Here is a 24242-nt window from a genome sequence, read left to right on the forward strand (position 1 = left end):
CCTCTGCTGAAAGAAACTATGACGTGGGGAATCAAGAACTCTTGGCCATCAAACTAGCACTCGAGGAATGGCGGCACTGGTTGGAGGGAGCCACACACCCCTTTGTCATCTTCACGGACCACAAGAACCTCGAATATCTACATAAGGCTAAAAGGTTATCATCTCGACAAGCCTGATGGGCGATGTTCTTCACCAGGTTCCAGTTCTCCCTGTCATACCGTCCCGCGTCCAAGAACACCAAGGCTGATGCCCTGTCTCATCTAGACCACAAGGAAGTATTGAACAATCACGAGGAATACATTATTCCCCCCTCATGTATCATAGGAGCTCTAGAGTGGGAGCTGGATCAAGTTCTGGGCAAGGTTCCCGCGTCTCAAATGCCTGAGAACTGCCCTCGGGGAAGACTCTTCGTTCCTGAATGTCACCAACAAGAACTTGTTGTCTGGGCCCACACGGTAGTAGGTACAGGTCACCCAGGGGCCCAACGCATGTATCAGTTGCTACGGGAGAAGTACTGGTGGCCCAAAATGGAGAGGGACATACACCGTGTGGTGGCCTCATGTTCTTCATGTGCACGAAGTAAGGTACCACGGAGACTTCCAGCTGGAAAACTCAAGCCACTACCCACACCAGAACGCCCCTGGTCACACATATCGATCGACTTTGTAACCGACCTACCCAGGTCCCAGGGAAATACAACCATTCTGGTCACGGTGGATCGATTTTCGAAGTCGGTGAGATTCATTCCCCTACACCATCTACCAACTGCATTTATGACGGCGGAGATGTTATTTCAATATGTGTTCCGGTACTTCGGCATTCTGGAGGAGATAGTGTGCGATCGTGGACCTCAATTCATCTGTAGAGTATGGCCCTGTTTTATGGAGAAGATGGGAATCACAGTGAATCTCACGTCAGGCTACCACCCCCAAACTAACGGCCAGGTAGAACGGATCAACCAGGAGTTGGGCCGATTTCTCAGAACGTTCAGCGCCTCCAACCCCGAGGATTGGAGCAGATTTCTTCTGTGGGCTGAGTATGCTCAAAACTCTCTCCGACACTCCGCCATGCAACTCACACCATTTCAGTGCGTACTTGAGTACCGGCCCCCTTTGTTTCCGTGCAACGCGACTCCCACGGAATCTCCAGCTGTAGACCAGTGGTTCAGGAGAAGTGAACAGGTCTGGTCTGACACACACCAACGCCTGAGTCAAACAGCAGCCACATACAAACACCTTGCTGCCCGCCGCCACAGTGAGCATCCCGCTACCGACCCGGCGATAGGGTCTGGTTATCAACCAAAGACTTAAAGCAGCCTCATTGCTGCAGAAAACTCACGCCACGATACACTGGGCCCTTTAGGATCAGCAAACAGATCAATGACGCTATCTATCGTCTGGAGTTACCCCGACACAGCCGCGTAGCACCATCATTTCACATGTCCCGTCTCAAGCCGGTCGTCACCGGACCTCTAGCCACAGAGGTACCCTCCGAAAGGCCTCCGGTTCCCATGGAAATTGAGGGCCAACCGGCCTACTTAGTCGAGAACATCCTAAATTCTAGGCGCAGGAGGGGCCAGCTTGAATACTTGGTCCAGTGGGTAGGCTACGGACCGGAGGAGCAGTGTTGGGTCCCGAGACAGGACATACTAGATCCGCTGCTCATCAATGATTTTCATGCAACTCACCCTAATCTTCCATGTCCACGACCCCGGGGGAGGCCCAGGAGATCCTCGGCTCCCGGTGTGAGCCCTTTGGGGGGGGTTCTGTCATATCTCAGCCCTGCCAAGACTCAATTTCCCAGGAGGCAACACTCACTCCCAACATGGCCGCTGCAAACGACACCTCCCGCTCTTTTTTTTTTTTTGCACACCCCGAGTCTCGTTAAGAAAATGAGTTTGGAGGTGTCGACTACAGCTACTTTGACTGATAAAAACCCCTCTAACTTTTGGAGTTTGCTCTGCACAAGAAGCACATGCTTATGTGAGCCATGCCTCACCAAAAAGAGCTTTCAGAGGATCTATGATCAAGAATTGTTGATTTACATAAAGCTGGCAAGGCTTACAAAGTGATTTCAAAGACTTTAGAAATTCACCAGTCTACAGTTAGGCAAACATTCTACAAATGGAGACACTTTGGGACTGTTGCTACTCTACCAAGAATTGGGCTCCTAGTCAAAATGACACCAATAGCACATCGAAGACTCATCAGTGAGGTAAAGAAACAACCCTGAATGACAGCCAAAGATTTGAAGGCATCATTGGAACTGGCTAACATCTCTGTTCATGAGTCTAAAATACGTAAAACATTGAACAAGCAGGGTATCTACAGCAGGACACCATGAAGGAAGCCACTGCTTACTAAAAAGAACATTGCTGCACGCCTGAAGTTTGCAAAAGAGCACATTGACACTCCACAGCGGTACTGGCAAAATGTTTTGTGGACTGATGAAACGAAGATTGAACTATTTGGAAAAACCACACAGCACTACATCTGGCGTAGAAAGGGCACAGCATACCATCATAAACATCATCCCAAACATAAAGTATGGTGGAGGAAACATCATGATTTGGGACTGCTTTGCTGCATCAGGGCCTGGCCAGCTTGCATTAATTGAGGGGAAGATGAAATCCTAAGTATATCAGACAATTCTTCAGGATAATGTGAGAATGTCTGTACATCAGCTGAAACTCTGTAGAACTTGGATGATGCAACAGGACAACGACCCAAAACACCGGAGCAAGTCCACAACAGAATGGCTTCAGAAAAACAAAATCCGCCTTTTGGGGTGGCCAAGTCAGAGCCCAGACCTCAACCCAATAGAGATGCTATGGAATGACTTGAAGAGAGCCATAAACATGAGACGTCCAAAGAATATGACAGAGCTAAAGCAGTTCTGCCAGGAAGAATGGGCTAAAATTCCTCCTGAATGATGTGCAGGTCTGATCCACAGCTACAGGAAGCGCCTAGTTGAGGTTATTGCTGCCAAGGGGTGGGGGGTCAACCAGTTATTAATTCTAAGGGTTCACTTACTTTTTCCACTGCCATTTTGAATATTGAATGAGTGAGTTCAATAAAGACATGAGTGATCAGAATTTATTTTGTGTGATTATTTTGCACACATTATATTTGTAAATACCCTTGACTTAGATGAAGATCAGATCACATTTTATGACAAATTTATGCAGAAAACCATGAAATTCCAAATGGTTCACATACTTTTTCTTGCCACTGTATATAAGCTGTACATTATATATATATATATGTACAAACTGTATATATGGGTTTTATATATGTTATAAACTATAATTGCATCATTATATGTAGTATGAATGAGCATATATTAATAAGAATATGTGATTATACAGGTATGTATAAATATGGATACATGTGTGTATATATAAAGATCAGAGGATTAACATTGCAGCAGAATGTGTAAAATGATCTGTTATGTATCTTTAAAACTACAGGTCAAAGGCCAGTTTTGCAGACTCAATACACTTGCATCAAGTCGATAATGTTTCATTTTCATTTATTTGAAAATATCGAGCTTTGAGTCATCACTCCCACACACAGGTTCCAGACGAAACGATTCACTTTTAACTTTTCACTCACAGACAACAAAACCATAAGATCTCTCTCTCTCTCTCTCTCTCTCTCTCTCTCTCTCTCTCTCTCTCTCTCTCTCTCTCTCACCCATATGTACATTGCTCCTGTCCTCAGAACCCCCTACAATATCATCAAGTCCCTAATAGTGTAAACAAATGGAATCTCTTGTTGACCAATCCACCTTTTACTTGTGTCTACAGGTAATCTACTTTTATCATTAGCTGGTGATTAGTTTTACAAACATGACTGTCAGAACATCTGGGTAATGAGAAGCTCTGAGAAAAACTGGAGTCCTAAAACTAGATAATATAAACCCTAAAAGTACTAAAACCCTAATATAATCCTAAAAGTTCTTCAATGAAAGCAAACAATTCAGAGACAAGCTGACATACTATACATACTACAGTATGTACAGGATATGATGTTTTTTGTTATAAAAGAAGATGATGAGAAATACATGGTGTCCCATAAGTCTCCATACATAGGGGAAATAAACACTTTTTAGCAAAATGTGTTTTTTATGAAAATGTGTTTTTTATGATCAAAATGAGAAAAATGTTTCATAATTAGCTTATATAATTTTATGAATAATAATAATAATAATAATAATAATAATAATAATAATTTTTTCAGATAGCCTTTAAGAATGCCTTTGACAAAAGAAGAACGTATTGAAATCATTCTGATGGCTGGATCGGGAAGCTGTTGCAGGGTTGTGATGGAGGAAACATGGCAACCAAATCACATGACACTGTTGTCAAATATAGTACCAAATTCAAAAAGACTGGAAGTGTTGCGGATCAACCGAGAAGTGGAGGTCCATGAAGATCCACTGACAAAGGCACATACATAGTCCCCTGTGTATGGAGACTTTGGAACACTCTGTAGTCATGTTAAATAACCATATGAAAAACCTTGACTACTTCAAATTTATATATGTATATAGTTGCTATACAATGCATGTTTTTTTTAAAATCTCTTCCTTGTTGATCATAACAGAAAACTATACCAAGTCATTATTTTTGACAAATGACATTAAGACAATGTTAAATTTATCTCTGTCCATTGTATATTTTGTATAAAAAACACCCATTGACATGAAATTCACTTACATAATCAATTAGAATAAACCATTACAGTCTAATAAAGCTAACATTATTAGATGTTTTTTTTTTTTTTTTTTTTTTTTTTAAATTTGCTTATTATTATTGTTAGATTATGTGATGTCTGCCATACAAGATCCTATGATTGAGCTGCTACTATGAAAATGATAATGTATTAGAAATATAACATTAATATAAACCTGTGATTTAAATTAGAGCCAGCACTACTGTCAGAGCTGCTGTTACAGAAAATTTAACAGTAATGTGGTATAAAAAGTATTCATTTGATTTGATTTGCAATCAAAACTCCAAATTGACTCAACTTCCCCCTCATCTGGGCTAATATGTATCAGAACGTTGTTTTTTCTTCTTCTTCTTCTTCTTTTTTTTTTTTTTAAACTTTCATGCCAATCCATGAAATTATTTTATTTTTTATAATACAAAAATGCTGATCCTGCTCTGTTCGCCACTATCTGGATAAACAGTTTAGTAATTCGAGAGAGAGAGAGAGAGAGAGAGAGAGAGAGAGAGAGAGAGAATATATACACAAGGCCTGATAACACAAACTGGGAAAGTGTCGGTGTTTTTACTGCTGTTCCTGTCTATTCTTTGTGTGTGTGTGTGTGTGTGTGTGTGTGTGTGTGTGTGTCATCAGCTCACTGTAGTCCATCAGATCAAAGGCAGATTGCATATGGCACTGTCTGGAATGCACTCTTCTTTACATACATACATGAAGGTAAAAGCTGCTCCTGAATTACTAACACCATTCAAGAGAATGTTAGAAATAACTGATAAACGTAAAGAAAATGTACAATAAATATCTTTCAGTGAAAATGGTGTAGATGTAGTGAAAGGTTAGCACAATACACAAAGTTTCCAGAGGAAAGGATGCTTTGGAAAAAAAAAGCCCTTCATCTGCTGTACAAGGAAAGTGAAACAGCACACTTTTTGTGTTTCTACACAACTAAGTTCATGGATGTAAAATACATCAGATATAAAATAGAATGGACATAAAACACATCAGCAATTAAAAATACTATCACATGCATTGCCTATGCTGAGCATAGATACTGTTTCAGTAGATGTAAACGCCCACATGGATATAAATGATGCTTACGTGAAGGTATCATGTGATGTCAAGTGGATGTGTTCAACTTTCTGTAAAAGATTTGTGTAACAAAGGTTTAAGCATTCGCCAAAGCTGTCTAGCTTGTTGTATTTTGCTAAATGCTGTCATACAGTACCTGTGAAGGCACAGAGTGCTCACAATACTAATGGTGTTCTAGATATGGATCTGCACCAGCATGTTTAAAATATATATATTATTAAGAACACAAATTTCAAACTTTTCCATGATGTACATTAAGGAAGAATTCATAAGTCTTTTTTGAGGCATAGGATTTAGTCAAAACTGTCAAAACAAGTGATTAAATTAAAAAAAGCAGATCTTGGTAGTGCAGCTGACTGTACTTTACTTCATTTGAATGCATCTTATAAGTTAATAGAGTTTATGAAAAAAGAAGGAAAACAAGACCATCTGGTTACCTTGGTGATATCAATCTGCTATTTTAAACACATCAGATTTGGACATTTAGGCTTTTTTTTCCAGGTTTGTCTTCAGCTGAAACAACTGTATGAAACACTGATGTGTCTGTGATGGACAAATCCGACCACAGAAATAGGAACCAATAATAATAATAATAATAATAATTAAGCTCTGGGTATGTGTATGAGGAAATTTGTCTTGCCACTCGAAAAATATGACATTAAATATATCTAGCTAGGGGTGGCATTGTGCCATCATGCGGCTACAGGGTCCCTGATTTGATCCTCAGCTTGGGTAATTGTTGGTGTGGAGATTTGCATGTTCTCCTTGTGTGAGTTTCCTATGGGTTCTCCTGTTTCTTCCGACCTCCCAAAGAACATGATGGTAAGTTAATTGGCTAGACCCTAGGTGTGAACGTGTGTGTGCATGGTGCCTTGTGATGGACTGTTATTCCATTCAGTATGTATTCCTGGCTCACACAAAATATTCCTGGGATATAGTTACTGATGATGAAAGAATGTATGATGATTAGTTAAACATAAATAAACATAAATAGCCTGGTAGATATTTTGATAGTTAGCTAGCTCTAGCACTGTGTAAAATGTAAAAAGCATTAAATAAAATAAGGTAATAAACAAACTATTGTTATTGTGAAAGGCTCTTTCTGCAATAGCTAAACATTATCTACATAAGCTAGAAAGCTAGCTATCTCAACATTGTAACTTAGATGAGATCCTCAAGGCTACAGGTGGGACCACTACAGTTACAACAATGGCATGTACAAGAACTACATGGAAATGAAAAATAGATCAAATCTGATTCGATGCAATCCTGCATAGAGGCTAATGTCCGTCCAATACTGAGAGTATTGGCTTGACTCATTCCTATCTTTAGTTGATCTGGTATTGTAAATAAAATCTAGGTTTTGCTAGATGTGTGCTTACACTGAGAAAAAAGTGTACATTGTTTCTATGTAATTGGATTGAGTTGCATTAACATAATTAAAAAAACAACCATTTTTTAAAAAAACATCCAACATGATTTGATAATTTCTTTTCAAAGAGAATAAAATGAATAAAATTTAATTCTGCATCTGATCTGAGGAGCAAACCCGGGGCACTGGCTTTAATACAACAACCACAGTGGTAACTGCACTATTGTAACACATTTCAATCACAATAATTTAATTCTATTAATAAAGTTCCCATCAGTGCCAATATACTCACGAGATTTGATAATGTAAATGGTTTACTTTAATGCTACATGAATTGCTCACACCCACTCTACATAATTCCATCCATTTTCCATACCACTTTTCCTACACAGGGTCACAGGGAGCCTATCCGAAGGAACTTGGGATACAAGGAAGGGGACACCCTAGACGGGGTGCCAGCCCATCACAAGGCACAAACACACACACAGTACACTACAGACAATTTGGAAATGCCAATCAGCGTACAACGCATGTCTTTGGACTTGGGGAGGAACCTGGAGTACCTGAGGGAAACCCTGAAGCACGGGGAAAACATGCATACTCCACGCACCCAAAGTGGAAGTGAGATTCAAACCTCCAACCCGGAGGTATGAGGCAAATGTGTTAACCACTAAGCCACTGTGATTCTACATAATTCAATATAGTAATCAGAAACTTCTTTATATTAAGTTTAGTATAAGCAATGAGATCATGTTTTGATGAGAATTTTTTTTTAATGTAAACTATACATAATATGTTCTCTTAAATCTGACCACATATTCAGTTTATTCAGTGTATTACAGTACATATACAAATTATCACATTTAATAATTACCCCTATCATATTGTGCAAGTTCTGCAGATAATCCGAATCTTTGGATTAATTTGTGAGCTGTCGGTAGACATTTATTAAATGCGCACTGTGATGTACCAAGCCGGGCCTGACAAGTTGCAAACATATGACGTTTGCAAATGAAAAGTGATACATGTAATGAGGACTTTTCTTTTTAACAAACTTCCTCTACTTCAGTAAACAACTTCTAGTGTGAATGAAGAACTCAGATATCTGCCAGACTCCCTTTGAGATGCTTGTTAATTAGGGAAATACAGGAATTTATTTAAAGCATATTGAGGGATGGGTGGGTAGCCTACATGCATTTGTGTGTTAGAGAGAGAAGGAAACCCACACCCCTGTAAAAAGAACCTGAGCAGAGTTTCCCAGCTTGTTCTTATTCTTGACATTTGCACTACTGTTGCTCTCAGTTATGAATAATTCAACGCCGATAATTAGTGCAAATTCACCTGCTTCATAACATCTTTCATAATCCTGTTATAAAGATACATCTGACTTAGCAGAGTTTGCTAAAAGTGTCTCAGTTGAAGCAGCAGGTCAAAGCTCATCTTATTATATCTGTGATTATGGAAGTAATTCATGTTTAAAACGGGAAGATGTGTTTGATTCTGTTTGTGGCAGAATAAATCCAACATTGAATAAGGAAGCTGTGGTTAAACCCTCTCTATCCAACATTTGTTCGTGGAAATGTGTGTTTTGAAGGGGCGTGACCTCTGAACCAGTACTCAACATGTTTATTAAGTGTCTTTTATGTGGCAAAGTGGAAAAACAGAAAAGTGATCAAAAGAAATTAGTCATGTTCTACTGTTGAAGAAAAACAATCGGTGATAGGGTGGTGTAATACCAACCCAAAGTTCATTGTTTTCCAATAACAACATGTCCCAATGTATTTTATTCCCCTTATACCACAGCAATTTGCCAGTGATTATCCATCCATCCATTTTCCATACCGCTTAACCTACACAGGGTCACAGGGGTGCCTATGGAAATTTGGAATGCCAATAAACCTAAAATTCATGTCTTTGGACTTGAGGAGGAAACTGGAGTACCCGGAATAAACCCTCGAAGCACGGGGAAACATGCAAATTCCAAATTTGCTAACCACTAAGCCACTGTGCCTGCTCCAACAGTTATTTAATAAATAATTTTAATGACACGTTGTACTTTTTTATCCGTTGTAGCTACATTTAATGTTGTGGGAAATCCATGAAACAGGTTGCTTCCTATTATTACTGTCACGAATCGTGACGGAGCAGAGATAGGACGGATGCAAGTGCAGTATGAACGGTTGTTTATTGAAAGAGAGACAGGCAGACAAATCCAAAACGTGATCCAAAACATAATCCACAAACATGCATGAGGTCAGGCGATTGGCAAACAGGCATACACGGGGAAATGCAGGAATCTAGGTCGATAAACAAACAAGGGTCGATAAACAAACTATGACGAGGAACTGGAAGAGGATAATCCAGCGCGAACTAACTTTAAACATGGAACGTGACTGTGACTACGATACGAACTAAACTAATTCTAAACATGGACCGTGACTATGACTACAATACTAACTAAACTAACTCTATGACGTTAATCTTCCGCGTTGTGTGCTGGGAGGCGCGCGGTATATATGCAGACATGATCAGCGTCTAAACCGCTAGCAGCTGAGAGCAATACAGACCCACATGAAATTCCCGCCAATGACAGAACAGGGAGGAGACATGACAAAAACATAAAAAAACACACGTGTCCCAATGTCATTACGGTCAACAACGGAAAAGCAGGTGCTCGCGCATTCGCGCTTAGAGCACGCTGCTTCAAGGGGGAATCATGACAGAACTCCCCCCCAAAGGCACTCCTCCCGGAGTGCCATGAGTCATCCCATTTCATTGGCGGCCCCGGCCCCCTGGGCTGAATGTCCCAAGCAGAGCCAGGAAACTGCACGGTGTTCTTGGCGGCGCAGGAAAGCGGAGCGACGACCCTAGCTGAACAGGGAGGCTGAGCGACGTCCTCGGCTGAACAGGGAGGTTGAGTGACGTCCTCGGCTGAACAGGGAGGCTGAGCGACGACCTCGACTGAACAGGGAGGCTGAGCGACGACCTCGGCTGAACGGGGAGGCTGAGCGACGATCTCGGCGGAGCATGAGGGCAGGGCGACGTCCTCGTCGGAGCATGAAAGCGGAGCGACGTCCCCAGCTGAACTGGAAGGAAGAGCGACGTCCCCAGCTGAACTGGAAGGCAGAGCAACGTCCCCAGCTGAACTGGAAGGCAGAGCGACGTCCCCTGTAAGGCCAGGGAGAGGAGCGTGGGTCTCCTTGAAGCAGAAGGGGGGAACGATGTTTGCCATGGAGCAGGAAAGCTGAGCGACGACCTCAGCTGGACAGGCGGGCTGAGCGACGACCTCAGCTGGACAAGCGGGCTGAGTGACGACCTCAGCTGGACAGGGAGGCTCTGAAGTCACCAGGTGAAGCTTGGGCGTGAGCGGAACTTGGCTGGGCGTGTCGGCAGACTGTGGCGTGAACAGAACTTGGCTGTGCGTGTCGGCAGACTCAGACTATGGCATGAACAGAACTTGGCTGAGCGTGTCGGAGCCTGGAGGCTTGGCTTGGACGTCAGGGACTGGAGGCTTGGCTTGGACCTCAGGGACTGGAGACTGGACTTGGACCTCAGGGTCCTAATGTCTCTCCTGTCATTCAAGGCTCCTCCTTTCTCTTCTTCTAATGTTTTCTACCCTGTCATTTATGTTAGCACTTTTTTTTTCTCGCTTCATTATAATTTTCTCTCCTTTTCTGTTCTCTTCTTTCTTCTCTTCATTACTTTACTTTCTATATTCTGTTTCTCTCACCAACTGTTCTTTTCTATTTTTTTCTTACACTTTTTAGTTATCTGTTTAGTTATCTGTTTTCTCATCTCCTTTCCACCCTCTCCCCTACTCCCTTTCACTCTCTATACTATTTTATGTATTTTCTCTCTTATACCATAGTAACCCATCCACACAGCCATCCATTTTCCATACTGCTTATCCTACACAGGGTTGCCGGGAGCGTGGAGCTTATCCCAGGGAACTCGGGGCACAAGGCAGAGGACACCCTGGACAGCATGCCAACCCATCACAAGGCACAACCGCACACACATTCACACACTATGGACAATTTGGAAATGCCAATAAACCTAAAATTCACATCTTTGGACTGGGGGAGGAAACTGGAGTACATGGAGGAAACCGCCGAAGCATTGGGGGTACGTGCAAACTCTATGCACACAGGGTGGAGGTGGGATTCCCCCAACACCAACCCACTGTGCCCCCTACCATAATAACCATATTAACCAAAACAGAAAGTAATTCATGAACTCTGCGATATCAATCAGTTACAATACATCTTTAAACAGGTGATTATTCAATGTATGCCTCTCCTCATTTACATATATTCATTTAGCAGACGCATTTATCCAAAGTAACTTACAAATGAGAAAATACAAGCAAAGTGATATATCAAGCAGAGAACAATACAAGTAGTGATACCATACAAGATCCATTAATTGAGTTCCAGAAGAAGCAAAATGTGCAGAGTAGAGGTGTAAGTGCCAGAGTAATCCCCCCGCCCCCCTTTTATGGGTTGGTTAGGTGTTCACGGAAGAGGTGGGTCTTTAGCTGTTTTTTGAAGACTTGGACCTCAGGAACTGGAGACTGGACTTGGACCTCAGGGACTTGGGACTCTGGTGCTGGTGCCTCCCTACTGACCTCCCGCTGGAGCTCGGCAGGTGAGCCCACCTCATGGGGCTCAGGTTCGAGCTCTGAGGTCGCCAGGTTAACCTCCGGCTGGGGCTCTGGTGCTATGACCTCCGACGGGCACTCCGAGGTCACCCTGTTGATCCCGGGCTGGGTCTTTGCACGGGCTCTCCGGTGGAGTTTCTTATGCTCCCGCCAGCTGCTCTTGAAGCATTCCTGAGAGCAGAAGAAAGCTTCCTGGAGGCCCAGCTTCTTGCAGGTGGGACATTGAAGCTGAGTCTCTCTCCCGCAGCCCTCGGCCATACATCTCGGAGATTTCACCCCCGCATTGGCCAGAAACTGAAGTGGATCGCTGGTTACTGCCCTGTCCATCTCCTCATAATAGAGGTTGAATGGTGGGTCCACCTGGGGCTGTCCATTGACTCTCCACCCCAGTAAATCCAGACCACGAAGTTGTCCAGGCTGTGAAAACTCTTCCATAAACAGCTCTGCAAACTGAGTGACATCATGGAGGGCTGGCTACCCAGCACTCACCAGCTGCTCCGCCCAGTCACGGGCCAGACCGCAAAACCTGGACACCAGGAACCCGATCCACTCTCTCTTAGTAGGCTTGGGAAACGCCAAGCTGCAGAAATACTCCTGGCAGCTGAAGAGGAACTCCAGTGGGTAGCTCCCCAATCCCGCTGTCTCTGGCGGCAATTCAATGGCGTACCTTTGGGGAAATTGCAAAAAAATGCGGCCAGTAATCCGAGCGTTCCCCGAGCGTTGTCCTACTACTTCCCTGGTTTCTGTGGCGTGACTTCTCTCTTGTCCTCGTGCTGCATCCATGTTGAGGCAGAAGATTCTGTTACGAATCGTGACGGAGCAGAGATAGGACGGATGCAAGTGCAGTATGAACGGTTGTTTATTTGAAAGAGAGACAGGCAGACAAATCCAAAACGTGATCCAAAACGTAATCCACAAACATGCAAGAGGTCAGGCGATTGGCAAACAGGCATACACGGGGCAAGGCAGGAATCTAGGTCGATAAACAAACAAGGGTCGATAAACAAACCGAGAAACGAACTATGACGAGGAACTGGAAGCGGATAATCCAGCGCGAACTAACTTTAAACATGGAACGTGACTGTGACTATGACTACTATACGAACTAAACTAACTCTATGGCATTAATCTTCCACGTTGTGTGCTGGGAGACGCGCGGTATATATGCGGACCTGATCAGTGTCTAAACCGCTAGCAGCTGAGAGCAATACAGACCCACGTGAAATCCCAGCCAATGACGGAACAGGGAGGAGACATGACAGAAACATAAACAAAATACACGTGTCCCAATGTCATTACGGTCAACAACTGAAAAGCAGGTGCTCGCGCATTCGCGCTTAGAGCACGCTGCTTCAAGGGGGAATCATGACAATTACTTACATTATAAAATGTCTCGAATAAGACAAAAAAAAAAAAAAAGGCAGGTGAGACAACAACAAAATGAGACACCACAAAGCCAACCATTTTGAAGACTTTCAAGTGTTGAAAAACTTAAGCTTGCACTTAATCTCCCCAGAGAAACACATGATCCACCCCCCATCTCCCCTTTTAATCTGTTAATCTGTATCGTCCACTATACATGTCCCTGTGTTACTTGTTACTATGGAAACAATAAATGTATTAAACTGAGCACATTATAAACCTGAGATTTACCTTGCAGGCATAACTAGTGTCAGAGCTGCTGTTAATTATAAAATTAACTAACACAAAAATTAATGAAATCAAATATTCAACAGCGCTGTGTATAATAACATTTAAGATATACTCTATATGAACTGCAGAATTCCTAGATCTGATGTAAAAAATATTACAATATTCACAGTGCCAGGCAGGGGAGGAGAGGTTACACTTGCTTGGTTCCTTCAAATGTTTCTTCTCATTTTTATTATACATTTTATTTCTCTTCTCTTCTCTTCATTCCTCACTTTCTAATGTCTCTCCTGTCATTCAAGGCTCCTCCTTTCTCTTCTTCTAATGTTTTCTACCCTGTCATTTATGTTAGCACTTTTTTTTTCTCGCTTCATTATAATTTTCTCTCCTTTTCTGTTCTCTTCTTTCTTCTCTTCATTACTTTACTTTCTATATTCTGTTTCTCTCACCAACTGTTCTTTTCTATTTTTTTCTTACACTTTTTAGTTATCTGTTTAGTTATCTGTTTTCTCATCTCCTTTCCACCCTCTCCCCTACTCCCTTTCACTCTCTATACTATTTTATGTATTTTCTCTCTTATACCATAGTAACCCATCCACACAGCCATCCATTTTCCATACTGCTTATCCTACACAGGGTTGTCGGGAGCGTGGAGCTTATCCCAGGGAACTCGGGGCACAAGGCAGAGGACACCCTGGACAGCATGCCAACCCATCACAAGGCACAACCGCACACACATTCACACACTATGGACAATTTGGAAATGCCAATAAACCTAAAATTCACATCTTTGGACTGGGGGAGGAAACTGGAGTACATGGAGGAAACCGCCGAAGCACTGGGGGTACGTGCAAACTCTATGCACACAGGGTGGAGGTGGGATTCCCCCAACACCAACCCACTGTGCCCCCTACCATAATAACCATATTAACCAAAACAGAAAGTAATTCATGAACTCTGCGATATCAATCAGTTACAATACATCTTTAAACAGGTGATTATTCAGTGTATGCCTCTCCTCATTTACATATATTCATTTAGCAGACGCATTTATCCAAAGTAACTTACAAATGAGAAAATACAAGCAAAGTGATATATCAAGCAGAGAACAATACAAGTAGTGATACCATACAAGATCCATTAATTGAGTTCCAGAAGAAGCAAAATGTGCAGAGTAGAGGTGTAAGTGCCAGAGTAATCCCCCCGCCCCCCTTTTATGGGTTGGTTAGGTGTTCACGGAAGAGGTGGGTCTTTAGCTGTTTTTTGAAGATGGCGAGAGATTCTGCGGTCCGGATTGAGGTTGGAAGTTCATTCCACCACTGAGGAACAGTTAGTTTGAAGGTTCTTGAAAGGGTCCTTGAGCCACACTGAGTAGGTAGTACTAAGCGTTGATCGTTGATTGATTGCTGATTACGTGAGGGAATGTAAACCTTCAGGAGAGAGTTGAGGTAGGAGGCTGCTGTTCCAGACAAGGTCTTATAGGTGAGTATCAAGGCCTTGAATTTGAGGCGGACAGCTACAGGAAGCCAGTCTAGGGAGATGAAGAGGGGTGTGACATAGGTTCTCTTGGGCTGGTTGAAGACGAGGCGTGCTGCTGCATTCTGAAACATTTGTAGAGGTTTGATGGAGCTCACGGGGAGGCCCAAGAGTAGTGAGTTGCAGTAGTCCAGTTTTGAGATAACAAGAGCCTGGACTAGTATCTGTGTAGCTGTAAAGGTCAAGCTGTCTTCAAGAATCACCCCAAGGTTCCTGGCCGTCCTGGTTGGCTTGAGTGTGGTTGAACCGAGCTGTATAGTGAGGTTGTGGTTGATTGAGGGACAGGCTGGGATTACGAAAAGCTCAGATTTTGTCAGGTTGAGTTTAAGGTGGTGTTCCCTCATCCAGACCGAGATGTCCGACAGACAAGCAGAGATACGTGCAGACACGGATGAATCGTCAGGCCAGAAGGACAAATAGAGCTCGGTGTCATAAGCATAGCAATGATATGAGAATCCATGAGACTCAATCACCTGCCACAGAGATATAGTGTAGATAAAAAAGAGCAGTGGACCCAGAACTGACCCCGGTGGAACGCCAGTTGTGAGTTGCTGAGTTTCAGAAATACCTCCCCTCTATGATACCTTGAAGGTATATTAAAATATTAATTCATTAATATTTTCCAAGCTACGTTTAAAGGCATTTTCACAACTAATGTATAAGTAACATTGATACCTGAAGTATGTATGTTTTTGTGTGGTGTTACAGTTAACCAACACGATGTTACAATTGTGCTGCTTTGTAGAAAGGGAATCCTTTTGATTTCAGTGAAAATGTACATTACTCTCTGCCAAAAACATCACAAGAATTGGGACTTGAAATGTGCGCATGCTTGTACGACGAGTGTATGACTAGCCCAGCTACTTTGGGCATTTGATGACTATTGGCTGGACATATTGGGGGTCAGTAAGGTCAGGTGGACACAGAACGCATAACCAGTGATGGCAAGACTATCCTGTACGCGGGCCAGGAGGAACAGCATGACAGTGGTGTCAGCTATATCTTAAGCAAAAAATGCAGCCAAAGCTCTCAGTGGTTGGAAACCAGCCAGCTATCGGATTATCACAGCCCATTTTGCCTATGGACACGCAATGGCGACTGTCAAACAAGCATATGCACCAATGGATAGTGCAGATGACGCAGCTAAGGACAACTTCTACGAGCAGCTCCAGAACGTCTTTGATGATGTCCCAAACCATGAATTAAAAGTCCTGATAGGAGATTTCAATGCTCAATTGAGCAGAGACAGACGAGGGCTCAAAAGTGTGATCGGAGCCTATATGTCTTCTGACCATCTCAGCGACAATGGCGAGTGGCTGATGTCATTCTGTGAACACAATGGGCTATGTGTTGGAAACACATACTTCCAGCATTGGCGAATCCACCAGAACGCATGGCATTCAACGGATGTGTGAACCTTCAGCAAGATTGACTTAATTTGCATCAGCCAGAAGTGGAAGTCACCGATGCACGATGCAAGGGTCTTTAGAAAAGCAGATGTTGGATTGGATCATTATCTAGTGAGGACCAAAATCAAGCTCAAGCTCCAGAACCAAGGGCAGCCCATACCAAAGAGACTGTTCACAACAGAGAAGCTCAAGGACTATGCCATCGCTGGCACCTTTGCCCTGGAATTGAGCAACCACCTCGACTTTCTTGGAGAGGTGGCGAATGGGGAGGAGATATGGAAAAATCTCAAGGACACCACCAGAGAGCATGCCCAAAACATCATTGGGACATGCCGAAGACGAAGAAGGGAACAGTGGATCCATGACTGATTGATGACAGGATGTTCACAAAACTGGCTTGAGATCAAGCCAAAGATGAGGTTGAAATAAAAGAGAGGAGCCACAGGTATGCAGGGCTAAACTGACTGTGAAGAAAAGCTGCCATTAAGACAAGAAGGACTGGCTTGAACAAAAGGTTACTGAGGTGCAAGAAGCGGATGACCACAACAACACCAGGACGCTCTACCATATCATCAATGAGCTGACTGGATCAAAGAATAATTCCAACATCCCAATCAAGGATAAGAATGGGAAGCTCCTGATCACTCAAGAAGAGCAGGAAAAGAGGTGGATCGAAAACTTCCAGGAAACCCTCAACCAGCCAGACCTGACCACCACTTATGACTTTGATGCAGATGAATCCCAGGAGGAGCTCCCAGTGCACACTGGTGAGATTACCATCGAAGAGGTGAAGATCGTGATCAAGAGCCTCAAGAACAACAAGGCAGCTGACTTGGATGAGCTAACACCTTAGAGATCTTAAAATATGGCGATCATACCGTGGTGGAGAAGCTGGCGATGCTGTTTAACTGGTGAAGAGGTGTGATCGTCAATATCTTAAAGAAAAGAAACATCGCTGATTGCACTAACTGGCAGGGCATCACCCTCCTTTCAGTTTCGGGCAAGACGTTCTGCACAGCTGTGGAATGATCTTGACCAACGCCTGAGGGAGGAACAGGCCGGATTCTGTGGTGGAAGTTTGTGCAGCGAACAAATCTTCGTCTTCCAGAACATAATAGAAGAAGGCATGGAGTACCAGCAACCACTGGCCATCAACTTTGTGAACTTCAAGAAGGCATTTGAGAGCATCCACTGAGAGTCCCTCTGATGTATCCTACACTCTATTGGTGTACCAATAGCCTTCATCACCATCTTCAGTACTTGCAATTGAGCTGTTGTCAAGACAGAAAATGGCCACACAGACTTCTTAGAGATCTTCACTGGAGTCAGACAGGCTAAATACTCTGCCCACTGCTGTTCATTGTTGCCCTGGACTATCTCATGTGGCGAGCCGGAGTGTGCATCGGGGCCATCCCCTGGTCCGACCAAGACTGCCTCAGTGACCTGGACTTCACCCTACTCGAAGAAGATGAAGAAAAGCTACAGCGAGCAACAACCAATCTGGAGAGGGAAGCAGGCAAAGTTGGCCTCAGGATAAGTGCAAAGAAGTCAACGATCATGCACATTAATGCTGCAGCTCAAATAGAGGGAATCACAGTCAGACCACAGCAAGTAGAGAAAGTAGAGAAATTCACCTACTTGGATAGTATGATTTCCCAGAATGAGGATGCAGAAGCAGACATAAAGTGCTGCATCAGAAAGATGGCAACCATCTTCCGGAGGATGAACAACATCTGCTCCTCACCATCCATCTTCCTGAAGATCAATTTCCACCTACTAGCTTCCACTGTGATCCCTACAGCCATCTACGCAAGTAAGACTTGGAAGGCATCAACAAGTATCAACAAGAAGCTCGATGTCTTCCAGCAGAGGTGCCTAATGACCGATACTACAACCATATCACAAACAAAGAGGTGCTCCGAAGGAGCGGCGCATGCTAACTCCACAACATCATCGCACGAAGAAGACTCCAATTGGCTGGCCATGTTCTTTGCATGGAGAACTATCGGATCCTAAAGACCACAATGAGATGGGTACCTCAGGGAGCCAAACGGCAACGAAGATGTCCCAAGAACACCTAGAGAAGAACTTTCAAACAAGATCTGAAAGTACTGAATATTGCATGGGATGATGCTGAAACACTCTCCAAAGACTGAAAATGCTGGAGTGAAACTGCTGCCCAATATGCTATTTAGCATTGGAGGATCTAAGTCTAAGTAACAAAAAGATAAAAGTATTGTGAAAAAGTAAAGTATTGTGTATTTACTGTGTTATGTGTACCACTTGTAGATGCACTGGAATGAACCCAAACTGATGAAAGATCAGTACAGTATCCTCCCTCTCTCTCTCTCTCTCTCTCTCTCTCTCTCTCTCTCTCTCTCTCTCTCTCTCTCGCACACACACACACACACACACACACACACACACACACACAGCATCTCACTCCATTCTACATATGTTCATTGTTCATTGATTTTTCTCCCCTTTCAGTTCTTACATAAGCCAGGTTGCCACATAGCTTGAGGCAGAGTCACTGGTGTAAATATAAACTAATTCTTCCCCTGAAAATGAGGCGAGAGAAAGCAAGCTTTAATCGCAACCTTTCACACACTCTGCTGCTACAGGTTCCCCATGGTTGCATACATACACACACACACACACACAAACACACACCGGCTCAGGTCTAATGCAGGAGAGATGATTGTGGCTAAGCGCCTGTGGTGAGGGAGTTTCAGCTTGGTGAAGAAGTTTGGAGAGTTTGGAGAGAAGCTGCGAGACGTGTGTGTTCCTGCTGTTCAGGGGCATCGAGACCGCAGGCAATGGACGTTCTTGACTCTGCACACCTCACACACACACACACACACACACACACACACACACACACACACACACACACACACACACACACACACACACACTTCTCTAGAGAGTCCTGTACTGATGGTGTTGTTTGCTTTCCTAGCACACATATTCTCTTTGAATTCTCTTGCAGTTTTTTTTCTGGTTGGTTGGTTGGTTTTAAATGTATAAGCAATTTTTTGACCAAAATCTTACACAATGTTGCTTTTACCCCAGATATACTTGGTCAGCCAAGATGTTTGGTGTCTGAAGTTCTTTACTTTTGCCAATGGAGTCAACTTGCAAGCAGGCTTAACCAGAAGAATCCATTGTATGCAAGATGTTGGTACTGTCCAGAGACACATCTCCTAACTTATCAACTTACTTTTTAAACCAGTTCTGCACCACATTCCCTTTGAGCCTCTAGCACACCTTGACTTGACAACCACCTCTCAATGTAAAGGAAGACATGCATCAAGACTCTTCACTGAGTTAGTGGTGGAATAAATTTCTTTTAGCTGTCCAGCTGTTACTGTTTGTCTTCAAATTAAGACTGAAACCTACCTTTTCACTAAGCACTTAAATGAGTGCTAATTTAAAATAACCCTGATTTTGAACTGTTTTTGTTGCTGTACAAACACATTCTCATACTCAAACTCCTCGCTAATAGGGTTTTAATTTTTAAGACCCTGACTTATTTGTGCTAGCATGAGTATATGTTTTTCATGGAAACTACAAAGCACTTCTTCTGTAAGTCGCTCTGAATAAGGGTGTGTACTAAATTCTCTAAATGTAGTTATGCATTTAACTGTCGGTCCACAAAACTTTCAAAACCACCCTTTTGTCCTGTTTATAGATACTGAATTGATACTGAAATATCTGAATAACTCAATGTGGGTTAATGCAAGTATAAAAGTTAACAAAGCTATCCTTGCTACTATAAGCTTCACTAGTAATGGTAGCTTCAGTATGCATATTACCTTTGTAGGTCAAGGGCAAAATTTATTAAACAAACACCAGACACCTTGACTAATTGACTGCATATGGGGTGAGATGGGGCAAAAATAATGCAGTAAGTTTGCAGTATGTTTATGTATGTGTTTGTCCATGCATTCTCATGTGTTTGCTAGACACCTTAATTTGCAAAAGTTTAATGCTAATATTAAATAATACAAGAGTCCGGTGTATTGTGGATGGAAAGGTTGTTGAATTGAAAAATCCATAATTCATTGTGACAAGGTAGTGATGTTGGATTGGGGTGATTCGACTGCAAGTTTCTCTTATTTTAACTACAACAGTCTGTTATCTGGTTCTGAATAACTGAGGTGAGGAATGAATAATACATGATTTTATTTTGGTATGAGCAATGCTTAATATGGATGTTTGTACCAATTTAGCAAAAACATCCTATGGTAACTGAGTTAAGGTTACATTGCTGATCATTAGTATATGATTCTCAAAACAGTGAAATATATGGTCAGTCTTATATATTGAACCAACTAATGGCTCTGTGTTTATTTATCTAAATTAAATACTACTATAAACTCTTTTAATGTGATATGTTATTTACTGTTTACAGTGTGAACAGAAATGTTGAAATGATGTCATATGCTGAACTCGGGGTTGAGGAGATCTCAATTTTCCAAATTGTGGGGGCTTTTTCTTAGTTTTTTGCTCACTGAAGGTTGTGCATTCTGAGTTATGAGCTTTAATCGAACACAGCACTAGATTAAGCACATGTTTTCCAAACGAAGTACAAATAATTATTGATAGATTGAGGTTGATACATTTAAGATTATATCTAGCCATCACTGGTTATCATTAGTGGTGCAGTGGTGGCTTGGCAGTTAAGGCTCTGGGTTACTGCTCGAAAGGTTGGGATTTCAAGCCCGAGCACTGCCAAGCTGCCACTGTTGGGCCCTTGAGCAAGGCTCTTAACCCTCTCTGCTCCAGGGGCACTGTATCATGGCTGACAATGCGCTCTGACCCCAACGTCCTGGCATGCTGGGGTATGCGGAGAAAAGAATTTCACTGTGCATATGTACAGTGCATCTGGAAAGTATTCACAGCGCTTCACTTTTCCCACATTATGTTATGTTACAGTCTTATTCCAAAATGGATTAAATTCATTATTTTCCTCAAAATTCTACAAACAATACCCCATAATGACAACATGAAAGAAGTTTGTTTGAAATCTTTGCAAATTTATTAAAAATAAAAAACAAAAAAAGCACATCATCTGTAATTGGAAGAAGTCTGAAACTAGCAGGATTCTTCCTAGAGCTGGCTGCACGGCCAAACTGAGCGATTGGGGAGAAGGGCCTTAGTCAAGCAGGTGACCAATAACCCGATGGTCACTCTGACAGAGCTTCAGCGTGTCTCTGTGGAGAGAGGAGAACCTTCCAGAAGAACAACCATCTCTGTAGCACTCCACCAATCAGGCCTGTATGGTTGAGTGGCCAGAGGGAAGCCACTAATCAGTAAAAGGCACAGCCTGCCTGGAGTTTGCCAAAAGGCACCTGAAGGACTCTCAGACCAAGACCAAGAGAAAGATTGAACTCTTTGGCCTGAATGGCAAGCGTCATGTCTGGAGGAAACCAGGCAGCAGTCATCACCTGGCCAATATCATCCCTACAGTGAAGCATGGTGGTGGCAGCATCATGCTGTGGGGATGTTTTTCAGTGACAGGAACTGGCAGACTAGTCAGGATCGAGGAAAAGATTAATGCAGCAATGTACAGAGACATCCTTGATGAAAACCAGAGTGCTCTGTACCTCAGACTGGGGTGAAGGTTCATCTTCCAATAGGACAATGACCCTAATCACACAGCCAAGATAACAAAGGAGTGGCTACAGGACAACTCTGTTTATGTCTTTGAGTGTCCCAGCCAGAGCATTGAGCAAAGGCTGTGAATACTTATGTAAATGTGCATTTTTTTTATTTAAAAAAATATATAAATTTGCAAAGATTTCAAACAAACTTCTTTCACATTCTCATTATGGAGTATTGTTTGTAGAATTTTGAGGAAAATAAGGAATTTAATCCATTTTGGAATAAGGCTGTAACATAAAATGTGGAAAAAGTGAAGCGCTGTGAATACTTTCCGGATGCACTGTATATGTGATAAATAAAGACTCATTATTAACTTTGAGTGTTCAGCACATCTCAAGCTCTCTTTGCCATTTCAAGTTCTTGAATTTTCCCAAGAATGCAAGTCCATTCTTCAAATTCTCAGAACTGAAAAACAGCCTAAAGTAACAGCCTATAAGATATGTGTGTGCATAAATAAAGCTACACTTACTTCACATTGAATTCCTTCATTCTGTAGTATTGTGCTTGGGTGAAAGGCTTTGATCAATTATTAAAAGATCTGGGTCTTAACTAGTTTCACAGCTGGATTTTCCCCATAATGCTCTTCTGTTTCTCCTCTCTTAGGTTTCTCTCACCTCTCACCCTCTACTCCATTCTCCAATTATCATACTTCCAACACCTTGACTCCAGTAAAATGCTGCATGCAGATGATGTGTAGGCTGAGTGATATGGTGGTCTGCTGTTGTTAAAAGAGACAGAGAGAGGGAGAGGGAGAGCGAGAGAGAGAGAGAGAGAGAGAGAGAGAGAGAGAGAGAGAGAGAGAGAGAGAGAGATTGTCAAATGTACAATTAGAAGAGGGCTTTTTCAGTGCTTTTCTGGCATTTCACAGAATATGATATCACCCACAGAGAATTTCCTGCTGCCTGTATTTTTGGACATCGTGTACCCAGGAGAGTGTAGCACACTCACAATAGAAATGCTCCCTTTTAAGAGAAGACTTTTTCTCTTTGAGCTGCTCTGGAGCTCATTCACAGAGCTGTCCTAACCAGTGATATGGTCTAGTCTGAAGTAGCAGGGATACATATACCGTACAGGTCATGACCCATACCAGAATCCAAATTTTGAGCCTGAATATTTGAATCCACATCCAGGACTCTTTCTGGGCTTGTTTTGGAGAGTGGCTTATAATTGCACGTTTGCTTTGATATAGAAGAATTCCTTACAAAACGTGGATCAATTGCAAAATTCCATAAGTCATTTTTATGCATGCAGGTTTGCAAAATGGAATCCCCGCCCACCCCCCCTTGGTACCAACACTCAGCTGGTGAAAAACAGTGCTTTTTGGATACATGGCATGTCATTGTACAGGAATAGGTGCATATGAGAAGTAGTATAAGATTATTTTTAGCTATGCAGGCATGCATGAGATGTGTATTTTTTGCTATATTCTCAGTGCAAGCACTTGCAAGGTGGGCTAATTACTGTTCTCACCTTAAAGGTCTGGTGTTATGAAAGTCTGGTTTTATATATCTGGTTTTATAAGGTGTTTAACTTCCTCCTCTGACCATAAAAACACTCTCACAGCCATCACAAAACCTAAAACAGAAAGTAACATGACAGTATTCTAAACCTGTTGAGGACCACAGTTCTATGGAACCACCATTTTCAAATTTTGAGGACCAGGGATCTGTTCTCTACAGTGGGCACAGGCTCACCAAACTTGGACAGCTGAAGATTGGAAAAACATCACCTGGTCTTTTTTTCCCAGAGTGTTCTTTCTTTATACTGTCTCTATCTCTTACACTCTGCCTATCTCTCTCTCTCTCTCTCTTTCCTTAACTCTGGCCCTGTCTCCCCATCACTGTCTTCTTTCTCCCTCTCTCAATCTTGGTCCCTCCTCTCTTTCATTATCTTTTGTTTCATATATTTTTCTTTTACTCTCATCTTCTCCTTCTGTCCCTTTCTCTTTCTGCCTCTGCCTTTTCCCTCTCCCTCTGTCTCACTCTTCATCCAATTTTTTGTTCTCTCTATCTCTCACTGCATCTCCATCCAGTTCTGTATTTTCTCTGCCTGTCCCTTTTTGAAAGAACTGAATCCTTCTCATTCTATCTGTCCCCCTTCTTATCTCTCATTCTATCATTCTGTCT

At 42.5% G+C, this 24242-nt stretch overlaps 1 pseudogene; it reads left to right on the forward strand.

Moving 5' to 3' along the window:
* The first annotated feature begins 1438 nt into the window (after positions 1–1438).
* Positions 1439–22293, forward strand: LOC128633729 (craniofacial development protein 2-like; annotated as a pseudogene).
* The last annotated feature ends 1949 nt before the right edge of the window (positions 22294–24242 follow it).

This window comes from Ictalurus punctatus, chromosome 10 (genome assembly GCF_001660625.3).
Source record: "Ictalurus punctatus breed USDA103 chromosome 10, Coco_2.0, whole genome shotgun sequence".
NCBI lineage: Eukaryota > Metazoa > Chordata > Actinopteri > Siluriformes > Ictaluridae > Ictalurus > Ictalurus punctatus.